The 24,347-nt window shown below is 35.5% G+C and overlaps 1 protein-coding gene across 7 annotated transcripts in view; it reads left to right on the forward strand.

Moving 5' to 3' along the window:
• The window catches only part of RAI14 (retinoic acid induced 14), a 157,660-nt gene that overhangs the window by 71,527 nt on the left and 61,786 nt on the right, over positions 1-24,347 (forward strand). Inside the window, exon 2 of one of the 7 annotated variants that reach the window (XM_031963962.1) lies at positions 18,739-18,860. The exons of 5 other annotated variants lie outside the window; for them this stretch is intronic. The gene's annotated coding sequence lies outside the window, so the exon portion shown is untranslated. Of the gene's footprint in view, positions 1-18,738; positions 18,861-23,662; positions 23,757-24,347 lie in introns of those variants that run through there. One more of the 7 variants, XM_031963971.1, reaches the window with a different exon arrangement.

Below are 24,347 nucleotides of genomic sequence, written 5' to 3' on the forward strand. Positions count from 1 at the left end.
TTTATAGATGAGAAAACTAAAGCTAAAAAGATTAAATGCTTTGACTGAGATCCACAGGTTTATTGTTGATATTGTTCAGCCATTTTCAATCATGTCCTTCACTTTTGAGGTTTTCTTGGCAAAAATACTGGACTGGTTTGCCATTTCCTTCTCCAGCTCACTTTATAGATAAGGAAACTGAGGCAAACAGCATTAAATGACATGCCTAGGATCACACACTCATTAAATGTCTGGGGCTAGATGTGAACTCAGGAAAAGGTCTTAAGCCCATTGCTCTATCTACTTTGCCACCTAGCTGCCCTGTCACACAGGTAGTGGATACAAATCCAATTTTGTCTTTGGTTCTCACAATTGAAATTATTTAAGAGTTGCTCCTTGGTACTTGCCCTTAGCAAAGGAAAGCTGATTTATACGGTATGTTTGAATTTCACAAGTCTTGCATTTTGGTTGAGTTAACCTTCTCAGATGTTATCATGTAAGCAGCATGTGATCAACAAAGCATTTACCATCTAAACTTGAAATGAAGCAAAAGCAAAATTGATTGTTCAATATTTCTGATTTTGATCATCAGCCATCTTAATTTTCTGACATACTATTTGTAAACTGTTCAAATGTGGAATGATGAGGTTTACTGAGGCCCTTTATCATTACTGTCTTTCTAGTCACTACATCAGTATCTTACAAATCGCTTTTATACAAAAACCTGGACTTTTAAAATCGGGCCCTCCAACACAGGATGATAGGACCTGAATTCAACCTGTAGCTGAACACGGTTTCATAGGTTATTTTGTTCAATCCCCTCTATTTCTAAGACTACCTAAAACAAGACTAATCTCTTTTATGAGAGACCTCTAGATGGCAAAAAGAGCTTTGGGGATGTATGTAGTTGGAACAACTTTGTTGAATATTGGCTTAAAAAGCCAGTAAAGTAAAAATACTTAGAGCTTTTGGATCACAAGCTAAGGGATTAATCTCAGTTGTCTCAACTGTAAACTGAAGAGATTCTTTCTACTTCCCTGACTCCATGATCCTCTAAGTACTCTGCCTCATCTTAATCCACTACCCGTTTTTTCTTCTCCTGATTTTACATTTCCAGTATCTTCAATCAGTATGATTTCCAATCCCTTCCCTACCCTGAATGCATTATTACTCTGAGTACTTTTCCTCTCATCATTGTTACTCCTAAAAAATGAGCTAGATTGTAAGTATTTACAGAATACAAGCAACAACACCACCAAAAAAGTCTTGGTATGATATGCTAATCTCTTTATTTAAGAGATCGTGCTTTATGTCAGGAAGACCCAAGTTCAAATCTTATCTAGACTATTGGCAAGTCCCTTAACCTGTTGGTATAAGCAACTTTTTAAAAAAAGAATCTCAGTAGTATTTATTTTCCCAATTACATGTAAAGATAGTTTTCAACAATCATTTTTGTAAAATTTTGAGTCTAATTTTTTTCTCCCTTCCTCTCTTGCCCTTCCTCAAGACAGCATGCAATCTGATATGTTATACATATGCAGTCATTTTAAACATATTTCATATTAGTCATTTTGTGAAAGAAAAATCAGAACAAAAGGAAAAACTGTGAGAAAGAAAAAAGAAAACAAAAAAAGGTGAAAACAGTATGCTTTGATATGTATTCTGCATCCATAGTTCTCTCTGGATGCAGATGGCATTTTCCATCCCAAGTCTTTTGGAATTGTCTTAAGTTATTGTATTGCTGAGAAGAGCTAAGTCTATCATAGTTGCTTATTACCTAATCTTGCTGTTACTGTGTACAATGTTCTCCTGGTTCTAGGCAACTCTTTAAAACTGTTAAGTTGAAGAGAAACTGCTGACTTGGCATTGATAAAGGGAATTTCCTGGTGTGGGAATTCCCAATATCAGTGTAATCACAAATATAGTCCCCCCTGTTTCTTGTTCACCTTATCAGAAGAGACTAGGTCAGATGGATCAAAGAAGGACTCTGAGGAAGAAAATTAAGTCTCTGGCCCTATAACTTCATGCACATTGAGCCCCGTGCTTCATATATGAATGTTCCTCATCAGTAGGAAAAATTTAGGGGATGTTGTAGGCGTGATTTCGTTTCCTTGAATTTTTTTCATGGGAAAAGTAATTTTTTGATATTTATTCTTTCAAAGCCAAATTTGTCATAGATTCTTAGCTAAGTTGCCAGGATTGTGGAATGCTTGTGGGTTTTAATTTGTTTTATTTAATGCTATATAACCATGGTGTGCTGGACCCATGGGACCTGAAAATGAGTGATCTCTTCCTCTGTGTTCATAATAATTTTAATAACTAGGTTTTGTAGTCTTACCAAGGGCTTTTCCTGAAAATCCCTCCAAGGTAAGCAGTAGAAGTATTGTCATTTCTTGTTTTATAGATGAGGGAATGCAGTAAGGCTCAGAGAAGATGTGGCTTGGCCAAGGTCACGTAGCTGTTTGGTGGCACAGCTGGGACTAGACCTGGGACTGAGAATTACTTGGTAGTTACTTGTTTATATATCTTAACTCTTCTTGATTATAAATTAACTTCTTGAGGGCCAAAATTTCTGTACCATTTTTGTGCCCTCAGAGTTTTATTTGTAAACATATAGAAAGTATTTGTTTAGTTGACTTGACCACAACAGATGCAAACATAAGTATGCCTCCTGTAACAGTATTCTCTTTCTGGGAATGGATGTTGATGCATTATAGAACCTTTCAGCCTTACAGGTACTTGGAGCTCCCAGCCTTTTTACTTAATGGAACAACAAAATAGAGAAATGGGTGAGAATACAGGCACAGAATAGGTCAGCTGTCTCATGGATTCTTAGGTACCTTAGAGATCACACAGTTCATCTCTGTTTTCAGAAGAGTTGAAATGATTTCTTCAGATTACAAACCAGCCAGGGGATGTAGGCAAGACTACCTACAACCACTTGTAAGTGGTTAAATTGTAAAGAATTTAGATTCCTAGTCAAGTATTGGGTTTACTTCACCTAAATGATCAGTTTAAGCACTTAAAAAAATTAACTTCCTCTAATAATGTATGCCTTATGGGAATTATGGGCTACATTGTCTCCAATCATGTGTCAAAGTATGTGAGTTTGTGAATAAATATATATATGTATGTATATACATATTCATTTTTCATCTATGTAGCTTATTCTTAAATGGCCATTAGAATGTAAGCTCCTTAAGAGGAGAAATTATTTCTTTCTCTGTCTTTGTATCTCCAGTGTCTGATATATAAGAAACAATTTTTTTTTGATTGATGGATTAACAAATTTAATAATTTTTGCACTTTTTAAAACTATTTATAAATTTATTTCACCGATGATTTCTTCTACCCCAACCCATGTACACTTTCTTATCTCTTGTAATTCTTCTCTGTATACTGCATTAAATTCAACTTAATGTAAAATTAATCTAGGTTCAGAATTTGCATTTCAGTAGGCATAGTCTTAAAGAGGCTGGGTACAAGTTTATTATTGCTCAGAACCTTGATTTTAATAAGACATGAGGAAAGAGGAAACTCATAGCACAAAAGTAATACACAATTAACAACCATAATAGCCACTGTAACAAACAAATAACATACAATATACATTGTATCACTCCAAGAAAGTATCAACATCTGAATTTCTTGGCTGGAAGGATAGTCACCACTATTCAGAGTCTCTAGTGGGAGCCATTGCTAGGCAAGCTATACCAGGACTTCCTAGCCCAAATCCTCAAACTCCCTTTCCACTAAAGGGTTTTTATAGGCTGAGCACAAAGAAGGCACTACCCTATATTGTCATTTGATACATGACTCTTGCAATGTAGCAGCCTCCCAGGTATAGGACGCTCCCTCACAAGAGTCCCACCAAGGAGACTATTTGTTCATTCCTTTAGGAAGACTATTTACTCAAGGAACTGACCAGGTTTCTGGGGTAAAACACAAGGATATAATAAAGAATACTCGTTGATTAATGCACAAGAAAGGATGACCTTTCTTTCTTTATGCTTTCCTGGCATTCCATCAGATAACTGCATCATTTTCTCAGCAAAAAGAAGTTACACAAAAGACAAGGCTGAGACTTATTTAAGATTCCTTACTCACTAGGATTCACTACTCACTATTCTTAAAGAGTTCAAAGCCTAATGGGTATCTTAGTTGTATTCTGAATCTAGTTAGCTCTCATTCATTGAATAAAAATTATTAGTGTGAGAAAGGTGTGTGTGTGTGTGTGTGTGTGTGTGTGTGTGTGTGTGTGTGTGTGTGTTTCTACTGTTGGGATTGGCTGAGTAAATATCAAGTCACCACACCCCACACTCCTTAAAGTAAGGAATAAGATGATCAGTACCTTAATGAGGTAATTTAAAAGTCTCAGTTTATTTAGTGCAAAAAGCACTGGATGAAGTGGATTGGCAAAGAAAACAATCATTCCTTGTGATTCCTTTATAAAGTAGAAGATCAATTTATAATTCAAGCTGTTGGAATTCTGATAGAGATTCTGGTTAAAGGATCAAGGGATCCAACTAATTTTCCCAAGAAGTCCCTTGGAAGAGAGAAGTGTGTACTTTAATTTCAGCCTTAATTTTCTCTTCCCCCCTCTTTCTTTATCACTGACTTTGTGAATTTTGGCAATCTGAAAGACTTTGCATTGACATCCTAGCATTACTGATATATCTGAAACAAAATACCCCCCATTTTCATCCCTACTCTTAGCTAAAATCTGTCACATACTTTTTTCACCAGTGTATATACTTAATTTAGGGGAAGGTGGGCTCAAGCCTAAGGATCACCTGCCACAGGTGATCTTCCCTTTCTTTTCTTCTTCCTCTCTCTCCCTTCCTCCTTTCCTTCTTTTCTCCCTCCCTCCTTCCCTTCCTTCCCTCTTTCCTTTTTTCCTTCTTCCTCCTCTTCCTTCGTTCCCTACTTCCTTTCTGCCTCCCTTCTTTTGGCAGTTGGGATAAAGTGACTTGCCCAGGGTCACACAGCTAGTCAAGTCTTTTGCAAAAGGATTAAAATTAAACAATTTTTAAAAACTCATAATTAAAATCATATTGGATCCTTCCATTTATTTTGTGCCTGTACGAGTTAAGATCTGAAAATAAATTGTGGGATATTCAGGTTCTAAATTAACTTCATAAATTCAGAGACCACTGTTGTGATTATCAGTAAGGTAGCAAATCACCATCAATAAAAGCTGAGTGATTAAATACACTCATTTATGTATGAAACAATGTCCTATACTCAGTAACACAATGCCCTTAAAGTTTTATTTTATATTTTAAATAAGCATGAAACTTTGATTTTATAAGCACCTTCTTCTTTCCATGGATTAAAAACTTTCTGAGGGCAAGATTAATCATTTTTCTTCTCTGCATTCACTGTGGTGAATTCTCTACTATGTATATAAGTAGATACTCAATAATTATATTTGTGTAAATGTGTTTTAAAGCTCACTTTATTCAAATTAATTCCACAAACATTGTCTGAAAAAAATGAGCCTGCTACTTCCAATTCTTGGAAGAGTTTAGGGAGGAGGTTTAGAGTATATTACTTGAGGATGTATGGAATGGATTGATAAAGCTCAGTTAAACTGGCTTCCATCCATTTTTAACTTCAGCTTTCAGTATAGGAATACTTGCCTGCATCTTTAATGTCAAAAATGCAAGAATCAAGCAAGATTGCATTTATTTAGAATTACCCAGTAGCTATTTAATAGCCATAAAAGCTTTATTTCTTTTCAAACTATATAACCATAACTCTTCTTTGACTATCATTTTGAGAGAACAGGATCAAAAATATTAGGTACCCTGTTTGATTTTTGAAGTTTTCACTTCCAGAATGGAAGCTTAACTGGCTTGATGAATGGCCAAATTAAAAATAAATGAGTGAATAGAGTCTAGCTCTTAAACCTCTCATGACCCTCTAGAAGGCCAGACAGAGCAAGAGTAGCTTGTTTATACTAATCTGACCTTCCATGTGATGGCTTTTTCTGTGAAAAGCCTTTCCTAAGCCTGTGGAGTCTTAATGCTGCTGCCATTACTTTTTCTCCTGGGACCCTAGCAGAAGATGCATAGAGGCCCCAAAGTAAGTGACATGGAGGAGAGATACAAGAATAATGCCTCCCTACTTATTATTATTAACCCCCCCTTATTCTCCCTTCAAGATAGAATGGGCCAAAAGAGCAAGCTGAGGATGCTTGTGGACTAGAACTCCAAATAACAGAGACTACTTTTATTACAAGGAAAGCTGAATTTTTTGACCTAGAGATGATGTTCTTTTCACTGTATAGTCATGAAGAACCTTGTTAGTGGACAGGAGGATGCTTTCGCATCTTGGTGATGAGTAGGTAATGAAGAGACTGTTGCCTCTAGTGTGCATAATTTTGCATTCATATAAAAATGATGGAAATAGATGTGCCAGATTAAAAGTTAATTTTCAAAGAAGGATCTTCCAAAGGAATTAACTGATACTGTAACTTATTTGTAAAATGGCACACTACTTGATATATTCAGGAGTAAATTCAATTTATTTTAAAATCTAGAAATAACTGTGAGGATATCAAAGATAATTACCTCATGAAACAAGCAATTAATGGCCTCAGAGCAGAGAAATTTACCCCAGAATGAATTTCCCTAGCTGAGTTTTTTTCTGTGTCCCTGGTGGAGTATACAGGAAATTGTGTGGGAGAGGAGAAGGAGGATTGCTGTGTTCAGGAGACTGTATACGCCTGACTGGATCTTATTTCCATTACTGAAACACAGGCAGATTCAGTTTAATTGTCTGAAAAAGCAAGATGAGAAGCAAAATATAGTTATAATCTATTGAGTTCATTGGTTTCAAGTGTCATGCCTCTTCTCTCTTCTCTGAATTTATTGGTTGGGAGTGGTAAGAGGGAGGGAAATGTCATAATAGTGCCAAGTTAAAATTAAATTATTATACCCACCTCTGAACTTTTCATTGTGAGAAACTGAGCCATTCAGTATGACAGATTTCTTTCTTTTTCCTTGAAAAAGGAGGGATTTTTTTTTCCATATAGTTTTTATTTTTGAAATTTTTTGATAATCTGCTGCTTCCTAAGAGCTTTCTTCAATGTATTGGTTCTGTTTTTTGACTGGTACAATGCCAAACATAGTGGTCCTTATTGTCCTATTTTGCATAACTTTGCTGCTTTTTAAAGAAAGAGACTGTTATTTCCATGCTGCTGCAATCATTGTAAATACTGTTGTTCTATTCGTTATATGTTCTACCTCATTTTGATAACCCAGGAAGAAATACTGTAATCATTTTATTTAAGGTGAAATCTTGTCTTTCCCCTCTCCATCTCCCTGAATATGGAAAATAATTTGGGAAGATCCAGATCTCTCTCATTGTTTCTTGTAGTTGATTCTTCTTCTCACAAACAGAAGTCCACAACAGTTGCCACCCATGTAGACAGAAGTCCTTCAACAAAACATAGGGATGAGATCCCATACAATTATATTGTATGCTCCCATTCTACCTTGAACTTCTGATCTCTTAACAATTGAAGTACTTTTAATTTTTTATTTTTGTCAACTGGAGAAATCCCTCCTGAACTACTGCTAAAATATCACTGCAGTGTGTCTCTGTCAAAGAATAATACAATGGAAAAAGTGGTGGTTTGGGGCTTTGGTCAGCTAGAAGGCATGGTAGATAAGAATACCAGATGTAGTCAGCACCTGGAACAAATAATTAGGAAATGCTTATTGATTGATTGATCCTCTGTATGATAAACCATCTGTCATAAGGATGATAGCGTGAATAAACTCTGTTTTCTAGAAAAGTTTTCTAGAGAGGTTTAAGAATATTTTAAAGTTATTTTTAAAATTAACACATGTTTATTTTCTATAACTCGCATGTCTCCCCTTCCCATGAGAAAGAATAAAAAAAACCCTTGTCAGGAATGTATGTTCTATAGTATTTTCCACCTTTTATGTTTGTTTATTTTTTCTTTCTCATTTCTTTTTCCTCTTTTGGTCTGATTTTTTTTTCACAACATGACAAATACAGAAATATGTTTAGAAAGATTGTGAATGTTTAACCTGTATTGGATTACTTGCTGTCTTAGATGGGAGGACTTGGGGGAGGGAGGGGAAAAAAATTGGAACACAGAATCTTACAAATGAATGTTGAAAACTATCTTTACATGTATTTATAAAAATAAAATATTGAGAAAAATAAACATGAAATTTTTTAAAAAGACATTATTAAAGAAGGGAAAAAAAGAGAAATATATATTCAAGTCAAGCAAAACATTCTTCAGGGAGAAGTAGATTTTAAAAGATGACTCCATAGAAGAGATTTAGTCATATGAGTTTCAGGTTCTAATAGAATTAGGATATCTTTATCCAAGACATGCTTATTTTGATGTATAAAAGAAAGAACCACTATGAGAAGTATAGTTCAAACAAAGTGGATACTTATGATAGCTAGAGCAGCACGGTATTATATGTTGGTAAGTGAACAGGGTTTGTACAGTTTCTTTTTAAATGATACTTTAGGACTAAAGGATCATAGTTCAAAAGATAAAAGATGGGGTAGCTAGGTGGCACAGCAGAGAGAGCACCAGCCCTGAAGTTAGGAGGACCTGAGTTCAAATTAAACCTGAGTTCTCAGACATTTAACACATCCTAGCTGTGTGACCGTGGGCAAGTCACTTAACTCCAATTGCCTCAGCAAAAAAAAAAAAAAAAGAAGAAGAAGAACAACAACAACAACAAGATAAAAGAGATTCTCAAATAATTCTCCTGGAGTCAGGAGAACCCAACTTCAAATATGGCTTCAAACACTTAACATTAGTTGGCTACATGACCCTTGGCAAGTCAGTTAACATAAATTGCCTACAATTCCATAACAAAAAAAAAAAAATATGGAAGAAATAGCTCTTTGAGGCAATGAAATAGGGGAACGATCACTAAACTGGAATCAGGATCTATTTCTGCTACTAAAACAAAGCTCTGCCTCCAACACTCATGCTTCCTAAAAGTCCCTTGTTCTCTACAAAGGAGACCTCAGATGCCAATTAAGCACCTTCAATTAGGAAGATTTTTCTAATCTTTCCAGTTGCTGATGTCTTCTTTTATGTCTGAAGTCACTTTGAATTTATGCTGCATATATTCTGTTTATTTTTGTTGGTGTAGGTATGAATTGGTTTTGCCCTGAGAAAATGCAAACTCCTTCAGTGCTGAAATTGTTTAATTTTTTTGTTGGCCCTGTAAACCTGCCACATGGAGGTGTTCAGTAATTAATGTTTGATTAGAATTGAATTGAATTTGGGGGGGTCTCAGTTTGGCTATCTATAATATAAAATGGCTCAGTTAGATGATTTCTAAGGTCCAAGGCTCTCTGGTTTCTTTGATGTAGGATAGGAATTTAGATAGATGAAAGAGGAAAGACATCAGACAGGGGAGTTAGCATGTATAAAAGTATCAAGACAGAAATCAATCAATCAATCAAACATTTATTAAGTGCCTGCTGTGTGCACTCTGGGCATACAGAACAAAGGGAAAAGATAATTCTTGCCTTCGAGGAGCTTACAGTCTAATAGGGAAGACAATTTGCAAACATGCACAAAGCAAGCTACATACAGGATAAATAGGGAAAAAAATAACAGGGAAAGCACTGGAATTAAAAGAAATGGGAGGAAAGCTTTCAGTAAAAGATGAGATTTTAGTTAGATCTTAAAGAAGCCAGGAAAAATAGAGCAGAGAAGGGAAGAGGATTTGGGGTTTGGAAGGCAGAGAAATTGTCTTGAGCCAAGAAATAAAAACAGTCCTAGAAGGTCAGCTAGATGGAAGAGCATGTGTCAGGAAGTAAGGTTTAAAGAATTTTGTAATTGAATGAGCATGGTGTAGCTATTTAGCCACAGGGATATTTACTTGATTTTTGAAGCATCAGTATGTAAGACAATCTAGATTGGAAGTACTGGGACCACAAATTTAAGATGAGTTAAAGAACAATAGTCTGTTAAGATGTTTCATATATAATTGGATTGGATAGTTAAGGATTGGTGAGAAAGGTACCAAGTTATTCATTCGTATGGCTCTTTTAGCCACTTCTTTATGATAATTATCTACTTTTGCCATCTAACATTTTCTGTATTAATCTGTTGGAATAAGTTCCATCTGATATTTATGAATAAAAGTGGTGATCAGAAACAGGTCTGTGATTGAACTTGCCACATTGTAGTTCAGATTTTATGAAATAGGCCAGGGCACCTATTGCCACCTAGTGGCTGCATAATATCAGGTGTATTCAAAATTTTACCTAATTAAAAAAAGTACTTAAGAAATAGCTATATTTTGATGACTGAAACTACAAAATAAAAAGGTAAGAGAGTAACAGGAAGTATCACAACATCCTTACTGATGTGCGAATTTAAAAATTTAAAAATCCTTTATGATCTGGAGCACATCTCTCCTGTGGGCGCCCGTGAGTTGTTTACAATGCTTTATAGACTTGTTACAATCTCCAAGTATATCTGAATCATTGCCTTTTTTTGGCAGTCTTTCAGAGTCTTTAAATGTGTAGGTAATCAGCTGTCAAGAACTTTTATACCTTCAACATCTAAAAAACTGATTTTGGTGGGATGTTTGTGTAAAAGTTGGATGGTAGGACATGAATCCTAATCACCAATGCTCGGCACAAGTTTCCAAGTTGTCTGTGGTTTCTTTAAAGTCTTTAGTAATGTGGATTTTTTAATCTTATAAATAAATTGTATATTTTGATCTAGTTCACTGTTATCTAGGGGATCATAGCAGATTTAGATCTGTGAGGAACCTCAGAAGCCTTTATAGTCTTACCACCTTATTTTTTAAAATTATTATAGCTCTTTATTGACAGAACATATGCATGGGTAATTTTCAACATTGACCCTTGCAAAAATTTCTGTTCCAACTTTTCCCTTCCTTCCCTCCATCCCCTCCCCTAAATGGCAGGCAGTCTCTTACATGTTAAACATGTTAAAGTATATCTTAAATACAGTATATGTGTGTATATTTATACAATTATCTTCTTGCACAAGAAAAATTGGATTTAGAAAGGTAAAAATAACCTAAGAAAAACAAAAATGCAAGCAAAAAACAACAGAAAGAGTGCAAATGCTATGTTGTGGTCTACACTCATTTCCCAGTGTTCTTTCACTGGGCGTAGTTAGTTCTGTTCATCACTGATTAATTGGAATTGAATTGGATCTTCTCATTGCCAAAGATAGCCACTTCCATCAGAATTGATCCTCATATACTGTTGTTATTGCCATGCATAATGATCTCCTGGTTCTGCTCATTTCACTTAGCATCAGTGCATGTAAGTCTCTCCAAGCCCTCTCTGTATTCTTCCTGCTGATCATTTCTTACACAACAATAATATTCCATAACATTCATATACCACAATTTACCCAACCATTCTCCAACTGATGGGCATCCACTCAGTTCCCAGTTTCTGGCCACTACGAAAAGGGGTGCCACAAACATTTTTTGCATATATGGGTCCCTTTCCCTCCTTTAAGATCTCTTTGGGGTATAAGCCCAATAGAAACACTGCTGGATCAAAGGGTGTGCACAGTTTGATAACTTTTTGGGCATAATTCCAGATTGCTCTCCAGTATGGTTGGACCATTCACAGTTCCACCAACAATTCGTCAGCGTCCCAGTTTTCCCACATCCCCTCCAACATTTGTCATTATCTTTTCTTGTCATCTTAGCCAATCTGACAGGTGTGTGTGTAGTCGTATCTCAGAGTTGTCTTAATTTGCATTTCTCTGATCAATAGTGATTTGGAACACTTTCATATGAGTGAAAATAGTTTCAATTTCATCATCTGAAAAATTGTTTATATCCTTTGACCATTTATCTTTTTTTTAAATTAATTTATTTATTTAATAGCCTTTTATTTACAGGTTATATGCATAGGTAACTTTACAGCATTAACAATTGCCAAACCTCTTGTTCCAATTTTTCACCTCTTAACCCCCACCCTCTCCCCTAGATGGCAGGATGACCAGTAGATGTTAAATATATTAAAATATAAATTAGATACGCAATAAGTATACATGACCAAACCGTTATTTTGCTGTACAAAAAGAATCAGACTCTGAAATATTGTACATTTAGCTTGTGAAGGAAATCAAAAATGCAGGTGAGCATAAATATAGGGATTGGGAGTTCAATGTAATGGTTTTTAGTCATCACCCAGAGTTCTTTCTCTGGGCATAGCTGGTTCAGTTCATTACTGCTCCATTGGAAATGATTTGGTTGATCTCGTTGCTGAGGATGGCCAGCTGAGGTTGCTGAGGATGGGAAAATGGCTTGATTTCTTATAAATTAGAGTCAGTTCTCTATGTATTTTGGAAATGAGGCCTTTATCAGAAACTTTAACTGTAAAAATGTTTTCCCAGTTTATTGCTTCCCTTCTAATCTTGTCTGCATTAGTTTTGTTTGTCAAAAGCTTTTTAACTTGATATAATCAAAATTTTCTATTTTGTGATCAATAATGATCTGTCTTGGTCACAAATTCCTTCCTCCTTCACAAGTCTGAGAGGTAAACTATCCTATGTTCTTCTAATTTATTTATAATCTCGTTCTTTATGCCTAAATCATGAACCCATTTTGCTCTTATCTTGGTTTATGGTGTTAAGTATGGGTCCATGCCTAGTTTCTGCCATACTAATTTCCAATTTTCCCAGCAGTTTTTGTCAAACAGTGAATACTTATCCCAAAAGTTGGGGTCTTTGGTTACCACCTTATTTTTGTTGTTGATCAATCATTTTACTTGTATCTGACTCTTCATGACCTCATTTGTAGTTTTCTTGGCAGAGATATTGAAATGCCATGATTTGATATGTGAAGCACACAGGGTGAAGTGATTTCATGGTCACACAGCCAATAAATGTCTAAGGCCAGATTTGCATTCAGGAAGATGAGTCTTCCTGATTCCAGACCCAGTACTCCATGCGCTATGGCACCAGCTAGCTGAAGAAACTGAGGTCTAAGGAGATGAGGTTTACAAGTAGCAAACCTCAGAGATGGAATTTGAAACCATATTATGCATTGAACAAAACCAGTCTGAATATATGCTAATGTTATAGGGTAGATATTATCTCATTTTATTGTGAGAGACAGACTAGGAAAGGAAATACTTAAGGATTTTTATGAATTTTATTGATGCCAGATAGATTCAGTTGCTCATAAACTATATAAAAGGAATGAATTGGAAAATAATTAGGACTGAGATTGAGAAAATGTAGGTGAGGCTAATTCATGAAAGACCTTTAATATTAGACTGAAGGGTTTAGTTAAAAAAATCTCTGAATGCTCTGGAGAGCATTTATGAAAGATTTGGGAGAGCAAAATCAAAAAGTAGAGATTATTGTAGCAGTTAATATTGTATGGAAGTGAAATAAGAAACAGATATTATAGGGGAATAGATTAGAGCTATAAAGGAACCATCAAGATAGTCAACTCATTTTACAGATTAAAAAAACAGAAACAGAGAAGTTAAATGGATTATTCTGGGTAGGATTTGAATTCATATTTTTCAGTAATGGCACTGTCAAGTGCCCTATCATGTTGTTATTGTGGGTTGACTTTCACAATATCTCACCCCTGGAAGTTCGGTATTAAGTTTAAATTGGAATTCAGGATTAGAATTTACTCTCTCTTAAATTTGTCAAAAGAACTAAGAACCTTTCTCCTTGTTGAACTTAAATGGATGTTTCTTCATAGTCATAGGTTTTATGGGAAAATGGAGTTACAGTATTTTGTTCAGACAAAACAACACCTTTAAAATAGTAATTACTTTTTCAACAAATGGAATCATAACTCAATGTATATTAAGGAAACAGATTCTAACCATTCTGTTAAATGAGAGTCAAAACTAGTCTGTTCAAAGCTGCATATTGAGTCCCAAGTACCATTTAATTAGACTTTTTTTCCCTCTTCTGGTGGTTGTTTGTTCACTTCCGTGTCTGGCTGCATCATAAAATTCTAAAACAGAACATTTGTAGAAATCCCAAGTGTGCTCTAAAAGGGTAATGAATGAGGTTTTACATATGGAAATGTCAATGACTTTTCCAACAGTTTTCCATATCAGGCTATCTAGACGTTTGTCTTGCATTTTGGTTTCTCTATGACTCTCATTAAGAAATTCTCAATTGCAGAGTTAAGCCCTCTTGGGTTTTGTTAGGTTGCCATATATCTTCCATGGACTGACAAGTATTCTAGAGCCAGAGGTCAGTCTGTGCTACAGATGTTGGGACATGTGTGCATCTGATGGCTTGGAAAGATCAAACTGATAATAAAACACATAGTCTCTTGTCTTATGCTCTTAAAAATATTGTTTTGTGTCTTTAGACATCAGACAAAAATAATTTCTTGGAAGAAAGAATTTTTTTTCCCTTGGGTGGATGTTGGAGTTTTTTTTTTTTTGGTTCTATTATTATTGGAGGGTAGAAAGGCCATAACAAATATGCCATTCTGAGAATTACAAGAATTATGTTATAAATAGATCAATGATTGCTCTTGCCCAAAATAGTCTGCCCAAAATGATTTTTTAAAAACCATACAAGAGGTATTTGTCATGTTTATCACATAATACTAGAAGTCTGACATAACTTACAGACCTTCTACATAGGAATAATGACCTGAAATGCTAAAAGCTCCACTCAAAAAGTCAGGAGACTTTTCAATTTTGAGTATGTGTTATATGCATGTCACTGTGCTTATTATTATGAGTCATAGAAATAAATATAAGATGTGGTTCCTGCCCTCAAAAAACTTAAAATCTAGCTGGGGAAATGATATAATCCCATTAAGAGTTAATTTTTCCTAACTTTGTTACAAGAGACAAAGTCTCCTTTGTAACTTTATCAACAGGGCAATAAATGGATAAGTACCAAATCAGAAATTCACTGACTTGTCAGCAAACATTTATGGACAGTGACAGTTGTGTATTTAGAAGAGAGATGGAAATAAATGGGTTTAGAGAGGCTCAATGGAGGAGGTGGAACATAAAATAGGTTATGAAAAAGGTGGAAAGAAAGTCAGTTACCAAGTTACCAAGTCAGTGGAGATAGTCTGGTTGAACAATGCATTTTCATAGAGTATGAAACTTTCTTTTTTCTTTTTTTTCCCTTTTTCTTTTTGCTGAGGCAGTCGGGGCTAAGTGACTTAACCAGGGTCACACAGCTAGGAAGTGTTAAGTATCTGGGATCACATTTGAACTCAGGTCCTTCTGACTTCAGGATTGGTGCTCTATCCCCTGCACCACCTAACTGCCCCCTCTTCTGAAACTTTCTAAGCTCATGGGTATAGTATTCTGATAGTCTTAAATTCTAGGCTAGGGAGAATGAACATTATCCTTTGCCTTGGTTTTTGATTTTTGTTTGCTTGTTTTTATAAATGTGTGATCGGTTACAATTAGTACTGAACAAATGGCAAAAGCATGAAAGAGATAGGCATAGAGCCATAAGATTGGAAAAATATATTAGTTAAGTGCCAACCCTTCATAGATCATATGAGCCAACTGTGCGGGGGGGGGGGGGGGGCCTTTAGTATTTTAAAGAAATTTTCATGTGACTATCATATCTTGATTTACATCATTTAGCAATAACTCTGGCCTGCCTGCCAAATTGCACATTGTAATTTTTAAATTTTTTGACAGAGTTCTTTAAAACTCATTAGGAAACATTATTCAGTGAGATCTCATCAAACTAAAAGAACTGATCCAGTTTCTAGCTGTTTTTAACTGGCTTCTAAGAATTATTGATGATCATGGAAAAGGTGATTTTAATATGTTTCTGTCTTTTGATGTATGAAGTTTTTGGAAGGAAGAAGCATAGGATAAAGGTAAATTGCATAGGACAGATGTGATCGGTTGCATATTAAAGATATTACTATAATTTTAATCACAGAACTTTGTTTTTAAATGTAGTTGGATCCTGGTTCTCTGTTTTAAGTCTTGTTGTAGGTTTTTATTTTTTTAACAGTATTCATTTAGTCAACAATAAAGTCAAACTTGACTGATCATTCACAATTTCCTAAGCTAATTTCAAAGTACTGTATTTAGAGAAAGTGCAGAAATTTAAAAATATATAGCGTCTGCCCTCAAGAAACTTAAAATTTATGTGGAGAAATAAGACATTCATAAATAACTGTTTTCCTAGGTTGAATTTGACATTGATAATTGACATGAAAAAGGGTTGGGAGTTTAAAGAAGTAAAAAATTATGACATAACATATTATAATAAGTTATGATACAAATTAAGACAATTCTGAGGTACCACTTGACACCTCTCAGATTGACTAAGATGATAGGAAAAAAAATGATAAATGTTGGAGGGGATGTTGGAAAACTGGGATACTAATGTATTGTAAGTGGAGAGCATTCTGGAGCGCAGTTTGGAACTGTGCCCAACGGGCTATAAAACTGTGCATACCCTTTGATCCAGCAATCTCCCTATTGGCTCTGTAGCCCAAAGAGATTATAAAAGAGCAAAAAGTATCCACGTGTGCAAAACTGTTTGTAGTAGCTCTTTTTATAGTAGCAAAGAAGTGGAAATTGAGTGGATGGCCATTAGTCAGGGAATGATTGAATAAGCTGATGAATAAGTTGGGGTATATGAATATAGTAGAATATTATTGTTCAATAAGAAATAATCAGGAGGCTGATTTTAGAAAAACCTGCAAAGACTTACATGAGCTGAGACTGAGTGAAGTGAGCAGAACCAAGAGAATATTGTACATAGTAACAGCAAAATTGTGTGATGATCAACTGTGATGGACTTGGCACTTTTCAATAATGAGGTGATTCAAGACAACTTCAATAGATTTGGGATGGAAAATGCCCTCTGTATCCAGAGAGACAACTGTGGAGGTTAAATGTGGATCAAAGCATAGTATTTTCATCTATTTTGTTTATTTGTTTGCTTTTTCTTTCTTTTGGTTTTTTTCCTTTTTGATCTGATTTTTCTTGCACAACTTGACAAATAGGAAATAGGTTTTAAAAGAATCACACATATAATCCATATCAAATTGCGGTATTGGGAAGGGAGATAAGAGGGAAGGAGAAGAATTTAGAACACAAAATCTTATAAAAATGAATGTTGAAAATATCTTTATGTGTATTTGGAAAAATAAAATACTATTGAGGAAAAGATTATGATGATGATGATAAGCTGCCATTTACATAATACTTTAAGATTTGCAAAGCATTTTACATATACTATCTCATTTGCTTCTTTTAAATAACTCTGTGAGTTAGGGACTGTCATTATTTCCATTTTGTAGATGGGAAAACCAAATCTAAGAGAGATTATGTTATTTTCCTAGGGTTACATAATTAGTAAGTACCTGAAGTAGAATTCCAGCTTCGGATAATTCTGACTCTGAGTCTGACATTCTGGCTGCAGTTAATTGGTTGGTAATCAGGAACTTCATGGAAAGATGGCATTTGAGTTCATATTTAAAAGATTTCCTTGGGAAAAGTTGTATTTTGGTAAAATCTCATGAGCTCAGGAGCAGATATGGTAAAGTACATTATAAGTCTGAGTTAGGTAAGGAATTCAGTTTGATTGGTTCATAGGGAAATGATGGAAGCCAAAGCTTAAAAGGTAAATTGGGGACAGGATGTGGAAGGCTTTAAATACTGACTAGGCTTATGGGTTCTAAATTTAGTTGGTAGGCACCTGAGATCCATTTGAAAGTTTTTGAAAATTGACATGACAGATTTATCTGTGCTTTTTGAAAGACCACTCGAGGTAATGTATGGAAGACTTGAAACAGGGAGAGAAGGGAAACAGACCAGTTAGGATCCAAGTTAAGTGGTAAAACAAGTACCAGGGGAAGCAGAACTGGAATGGTGTCAAGGAGTAACATGGATATGAGAAAGACTGTGGAAGAATGCTAACAGGTTACCTCCCTAGCTCTCATCCTCACATTCAGTTCGGTTCAATATTGCAAGAATTTTCAGGGTCCTTGTTAAATAATCATTACACAAAATAGCCAGCACAAGTTATAGAAAGACAGGTACATTGCAGTTTATCAGCTCAAGAATGTTAACACACCATCAGCAGGTGATGGGACTATATGTGTCTTATAATTCAACAGATATATAGACATAAAGATATATATCTATATATCTCTCTATATATATACACACACACAAATATACATATACATACGTTTCATATTTATATGCATGTAGGTATGTATATAAGCCCATGTATGTATGTATATATATCTTGTGTATATACACATATGTATGTATGTAGATGGGGAGAGAGAGATTCTTGTCCTGAGTTCCATGACCTAGAGTTTGAGTGAGATCTGATAGGCAGGTTAACAATGCATTTTTGGGTAAGATCTATTAGAGTTGAAAAGCAACATTTTTAGAAAAAGAAAAAGGATGCTTAAACTGTTAACAAAGGCCTTTAACATGTCCATTTACAAAAAAAGACTGAATTTTCTTTATTTATCAGTTAATTAGCATGTATTAAGCTCCTACTAAAATGTCTTATCAGAATAAAGAGAACTGGATAAATTGCTGGAAACTTAAAAGTATTATGAGTTTTCTTTCCTAACTATAGAATGATTGGAGTAAGGGAAGCACTGAAGGAAACATTTGGTATATTCATTCAGTGTATTTATGTGATATCAATATAACAATATCAAAATAGAGTCAGTTATGTTCTCCTAAAAGTTCTCATTTGATATCAACATTAATTAAATTCTTTTTTTACGTAAGGTACTATGCTGAATTTGAAGATGTGAAGAAAATAAAATTGCCCTCAAGAAACTTACATTCTGTTTGGGCTTATATCAAGTACACAAATAAACATGAACTATATCAAGATTACTTAGAAGCAGGTAGGTGTAGTATGTAGTACTCAAATTGTATTTTAAAGTAGGAATTCTAAGTGGTGGAAATGAAGAATAAAGGCATTCTTTATATGGGAGATCACTTGACAAAAGGCTTGAAAATAGGAGATAGTGTGTCATTTTATGAGTAAAAACTGGCTGGTCAGTTTAATAAGAATGAAGAGCATGGAAGGGGAACATTATGAAAAAAGAACGAAAAGCTAGTTTGTGACAGATTATTGAGAGCATTAAATGCTATTCTAAAGGATTCATATTTATCATAGAAGCAATAGCGCGTGAACCATTGAAAATGGGAATTGAGAAACTGACATAGCCAGATCTATATTTTTGGAATATCAGCTTATATTTTAGCACCTTATGTTTTTGAACCTAGGTAGCAGAAAGGATGGTAGGTACTATGTATAGAAAAATCAGGGGAAGGGAGCTAATTTGGTAGGAAACAAATAAGTGGGGAAAAAATATGATTTCATTTCTGGACATGGTGAGTTTGAGGCATTAGCAGTCAGCTAGTAAGAATAGAGAATATAAGTTTTTAAATTTTATATTTTTTTCAATTTGTTGTTCCGTTTTCTTGGGAAAGATATTGGAGTGATCTTGTGAGAATTGGATGAGGGTTTCATTTCCACAGTTACAAAAATTGAATTAGAGAAATGAAACTTAAATTAGAAAAATAAAATTAAAACCTAAGAAATGGAGGTGGAACAAGGAAACAAACTAATTAAAGGAAAATGTAATTAAGGATGGGGACTCAGACTTGTAGATATAATCAGAGGTGGGGATTTAGAATAAGAAACACATTGTAAAATATAATTAGAGGGGAAATATATATAACTGGAGGTGGGATTTTGGAAGGGAGCCTTAGTGAGGAAACTTAGACTCATGGAATTTAGACTCTTTAGAGATGATAGTACTCAGCCAGTAGGGAATCAGGAGAAGAACTATATTCAAATAAGGTAAGTGCCAAGGGAGAAATAATGATGTAATTAGGAGTGAAGATTCATACTCAAGGTAGGGGGATTACTCATTCCTGATAGGTTGTGACCTCTGTGGTATTCAGCCAATGGGGCATCAAGGGAGGGATTTGTGTTTTGATATAAAAAAGATAAGTATTGATTTCAAGCATTTTTTTTTATTTTATATTTTATAGGATACCCACCTCTACAGTGAGGCAAACAGTTAAGGGATTTGTCCAGAGAAACACAGATAGTAAGTGTCTCTAACTGGATTTGCAGGAAGAGAAGTTTTCTGGATACCAGGCCCAGTGTTCTACCCCATACATCACCTAGCTGCCCTTTTCTCAGTTAACAAATATTTATTTTCTCCCTTGTCATTGGAAACAGAAAGAAAACTCTTGTAACCAATATCCATAATCAAGCCAATGTAATATTGCACATTAATTTGGGTGTGTTTTGAAGATACGAAAGGTCATAAAGTTGGCATTTTTCCTGTTTTAGTAGGATGATGGCGGTGGTGGTAATGGTGGTAATGGAGTATTTGGTCAATTTTAGTGCCAAGATTTTTATCTTCATTGAATGGCAAAGGAAAGTCATGAAACAAATGGTTTCTCTGTTTTTTTTTTTTTTTAAACAGTATTTTATTTTTCCCACATGCAAAGATGGCTTTCAACAATTCACCTTTGCAAAACTTTATGTTCCAAATTTTTCTTCCTCCCACCCCAGACCCTAAGACAGCAAGCAATCCAATATATGTTAAACATGCAGCAAGTAGTTTATTTATGTTTTTTCTTTGAGGCATTTGGGGTTAAGTGACTTGCCCAGGGTCACACAGCCAGGAAGTGTTCAGTGTCTGAGACCAGATTTGAACTTAGGTCCTCCTGACTTCAGGGCTGCTGCTCTATCCACTGTGCCACTGAGCAAGTTGTTTCTTAAAGCAGAAATAATAATTTGGTCTTCAAACTACAAACTTGACACTGAATTTTATGTTAATGAATAGGAAATGGGACCTGCATCCATGCAAAAGATGTTACTGATAAACATACAGTCTGTCAACTCTTCCAACCATCATGGCAGCTTTTGCTGATCTATGACTCCTCTTCCTTCTAGGCTTTCATCTGTACCTAGAGAAGCCGCTGGGGCCTAGGCGTGGGAAATGTATAGCAGAGTCTGCATTTGGGGGAAGTTTCTTATCCTATCAAGGAAAGGAATCCTTGCTCATTAACATTGAGCCCTCACCTCCTGAGCCACTGGAGTCCACATCAAAGGATAGGAAATGTGTAAAAATTCTTAAACAGATTCTGTGCTTTAAAGGCACAGGGTTTTGGAAAGATCATTAGATTTGCATTTGGAAGACTTGAATACCAGCTCCAGTTAAAGCTTGTCATTTACTGTTTGTATGAGTCTGGCCAAGTCACGCTTCCATGTTGAACTTCATTTTCATTCCCTATAAAACTAGAAGGGTTGGATTAGTTGATCTCTAAGGGGCCTGCCTCCAACCCTAAAGTCCCAACATGTTGCCGAGGCTGCTTTATTCCTTCGAGGTCTCAGTGCTTGAAATCCTGCCACACTTTCTGAACATTTAGTTGGCTTTATTTTCTATTTAGGCAAAACTTGTGTAAGAAATAGTTATTTTTAACTGTACCCAGCCACCTACTCCATATGAAATCTATATTATACCACTTTGAGTCTGAGAAAAATGTAGGAATTCGGACTGGATGTTATGCTCAAATGCATACCTAGAATACTTTTGGCATGTGCTTGAATTATAAAATGACATGTCTCGGAATGTTCTATCTGTACGTGATGAGAACTTGGCCAATAAATCCATGTTTCAGACATAAACATGCTTAGGTCACAAGTGTACTTCATTTTATACACTAGGTAGATTCTTTTAAATTGGTAGCTCATTTTCCTTAACTGGAAGTCCAACTTCAGATGTATTAGATTAATGGGTTATTCAGAAAATACAAATGCTGAATTCCTTTTAAAAAGTGTATTATTGTTGTTGCTGTTGAGTTGTATTTTCAGTCATGTCCAAGTTTTCATGACCCCATTTGGGGTTTTCTTGGCAAAAATACTGGAGTGGTTTGCCATTTCCTTCTCCAGCTCATTTGACAGATGAGAAAATTTGAAGCCAATGGGGTTAAGTGACTTGCCCAGGATCACACTGCTAGTAAATATCTGAGGCCATATTTGAATTCTTGAAGATAAATCTTTCAGATGATTCCAGACTTTGTACTCCACCTCCCCTGACTCCAAATTTAAGAGCCTCCTTCTCTGTCTGGCTTGCTGTGCTTGAGGAAGGTGTTTTTTTTTTTTTTTTTTTTTTGCTTTGTTTTTTCTTGGTGGCTTTTTCTAAGAGGGCTGTTCTCTATCTTATATTTATATAGCACTAAGAACTACCTCCTGTCAAATGCCCTTATGCATTAGTGTGGATTAAGGTAAAGTGCTTTTGGGAACACTGAATTGATTTCCTTTAATAAAGATGTAACTTCATTACTTAATTAACAGTGTCTTTCAAAGCAAGAAGATAGAAAAGAGCAATTGAGTTTTGGTATCTGGATCAGGTTCCTTGTGTTCCTGTCCTGTGTACATAATGCAGAAGAGAGGGTTTAACTAGATCAAACTGAATTCTATCAGTAGCAACTGGCAGGCATGGTCTGGAATATTGAGGGGAAGGGAAGCTGGTGTAAAGGTTTATTTACACATCAGAAACATCAATCTATTTTTTCTGTGAACAAGGAGGGCATTATGTGGAGTGAATAACTAGGATGTTATAACATGGCATGTTTGGGTAATCTTTTTGTAATAATGTGTGGGTGGAATATGAGACTGTCACTTTAGAAGAAATTATCAAGAATAAGTCTTAAGTAGTAACTAAATCTTGTTGTAAACAAACCTTAAATGAAACTTACCCCTAAACCCACTGCTCCTGTTTGTAATACCACCAACAGTGTCTTAGTCATCCTAGTATAACCTCAAATCGCCACTGACCCTTCCCATTCCCTCTTTTTTGTATATAGATGCCCCAAAAGTATGGATTTTAATATGTCATTCTTTCTGGTTCAGAAGGTCACTTTTCTGTTTTTTCTTTAAATTCAAACATTCTTCCTTATTATTTTGGACTCCAAGGGTCCAGTACTGATTATTATGTAGGAAGTAACAGAGTATCTTGGGAAAAGGAAAGAATCTTCCTCAAGAGTTAAGATGCTTTTAGTAGTTGTTAAGGGATAGCCTTGCTGTCCGAGAGCCTCCACAGCTGTGGATCATAGCATCTGAAGGAGCTGCAGGGCAGCCTTTGCTGACACAGGTGTTGTGGACTGGGAATGAGATAAATTGGAGGCAGAGGGAAAAGGAAAGAGGTCAGAGAACGCAACTGCCTCTCAGTCTTCTTGTATCATCCTCTCACTCGAGGGTCTGGGTTGGATCTCCAGCAGCCACTGTCAGGTAGCTCCCGTGTATTCCAACAGCTCCTGTATTCCAATAAGTAGTATCTTAGCTGTTCTTTGAGTTGGAATCAGCAGAACTGGGCCACTTCAATTAAAGATGAAAGCTTCAGCATTTTTCATAAAGGAAATCAAAGTAGTACTTTCCCTTAACAATATATTTTCTGCAGTCTGATAGATTAGATTTGCAGTTTTAAAACACAGACATGTTGACAAGTTTGTTTCCAAGAAGAGGAAAGAAAAGGCTTGTTTTTCTGTGCCCAAGTGATCAAAACTTAGTCACAGAAGGTAATTATTGCTCTGCCTGTTGGAAAGGTTTCCTGCATAGTGTCTCAGTGCCCCAGTGATCATTATAAAGGTTTTTTTTTTTTGGTCTGTTATTCCAGACATTGGGAAGATAAATCTCTTGAGAAGGCTTTCAGTACAAGAAACCATTAAGATGGCAAGTGTCTGTCATATCCTGATAATGGAAATCAGGACAGGTAAGAGAAATGATTACAGTATGGCAAGAATAATAACAGGAAGTGCTAAAATTCAGAAAAAATTGAAGCCTAAGGAAGAAAGCTACAGAGACCAAGAAGGATTGTGATTAAAATTATTCTGGGGTAACTAGCATCAAGGAAAGATACTAGGTGGTAACAATTACTAGCTAGAAGACTACAACAACGTTAGCCCGGGAGGAGTTATGGAAAGCCTTACTTCTGGTCTCTTGTCCAGAATGCTTCAGGGTCATATTTCAGGAAAAAGCCCATGAGGTTCACATGTTACTTTTCTCTTCATAGCTAAGCCATTACACATAGTTTTGGGACATAGCATATGGCCTCCTAAATTTGCAAGTGCAATCTTATGTGTTGAGCTGAAATTGAATGCTCTTAACAAGTTCCCTGAAAAAGGGGGTCATAGTAGTAAAGTAATTGTTTTAAGGTTTATTTCTCTTGAGACCCTTTAAATGCTTGTAAGGCTTTGTGTATGTGTGTGTGTGTGTGTGTGTGTGTGTGTGTGTGTTTGTTTTTTTTAACCGGGTAGTGGAGCAGAAAATGAATAATTTGAATTTTGGGTTCTGGTATTACTTC

This window comes from Sarcophilus harrisii, chromosome 1 (genome assembly GCF_902635505.1).
Source record: "Sarcophilus harrisii chromosome 1, mSarHar1.11, whole genome shotgun sequence".
NCBI classification, from domain to species: domain Eukaryota; kingdom Metazoa; phylum Chordata; class Mammalia; order Dasyuromorphia; family Dasyuridae; genus Sarcophilus; species Sarcophilus harrisii.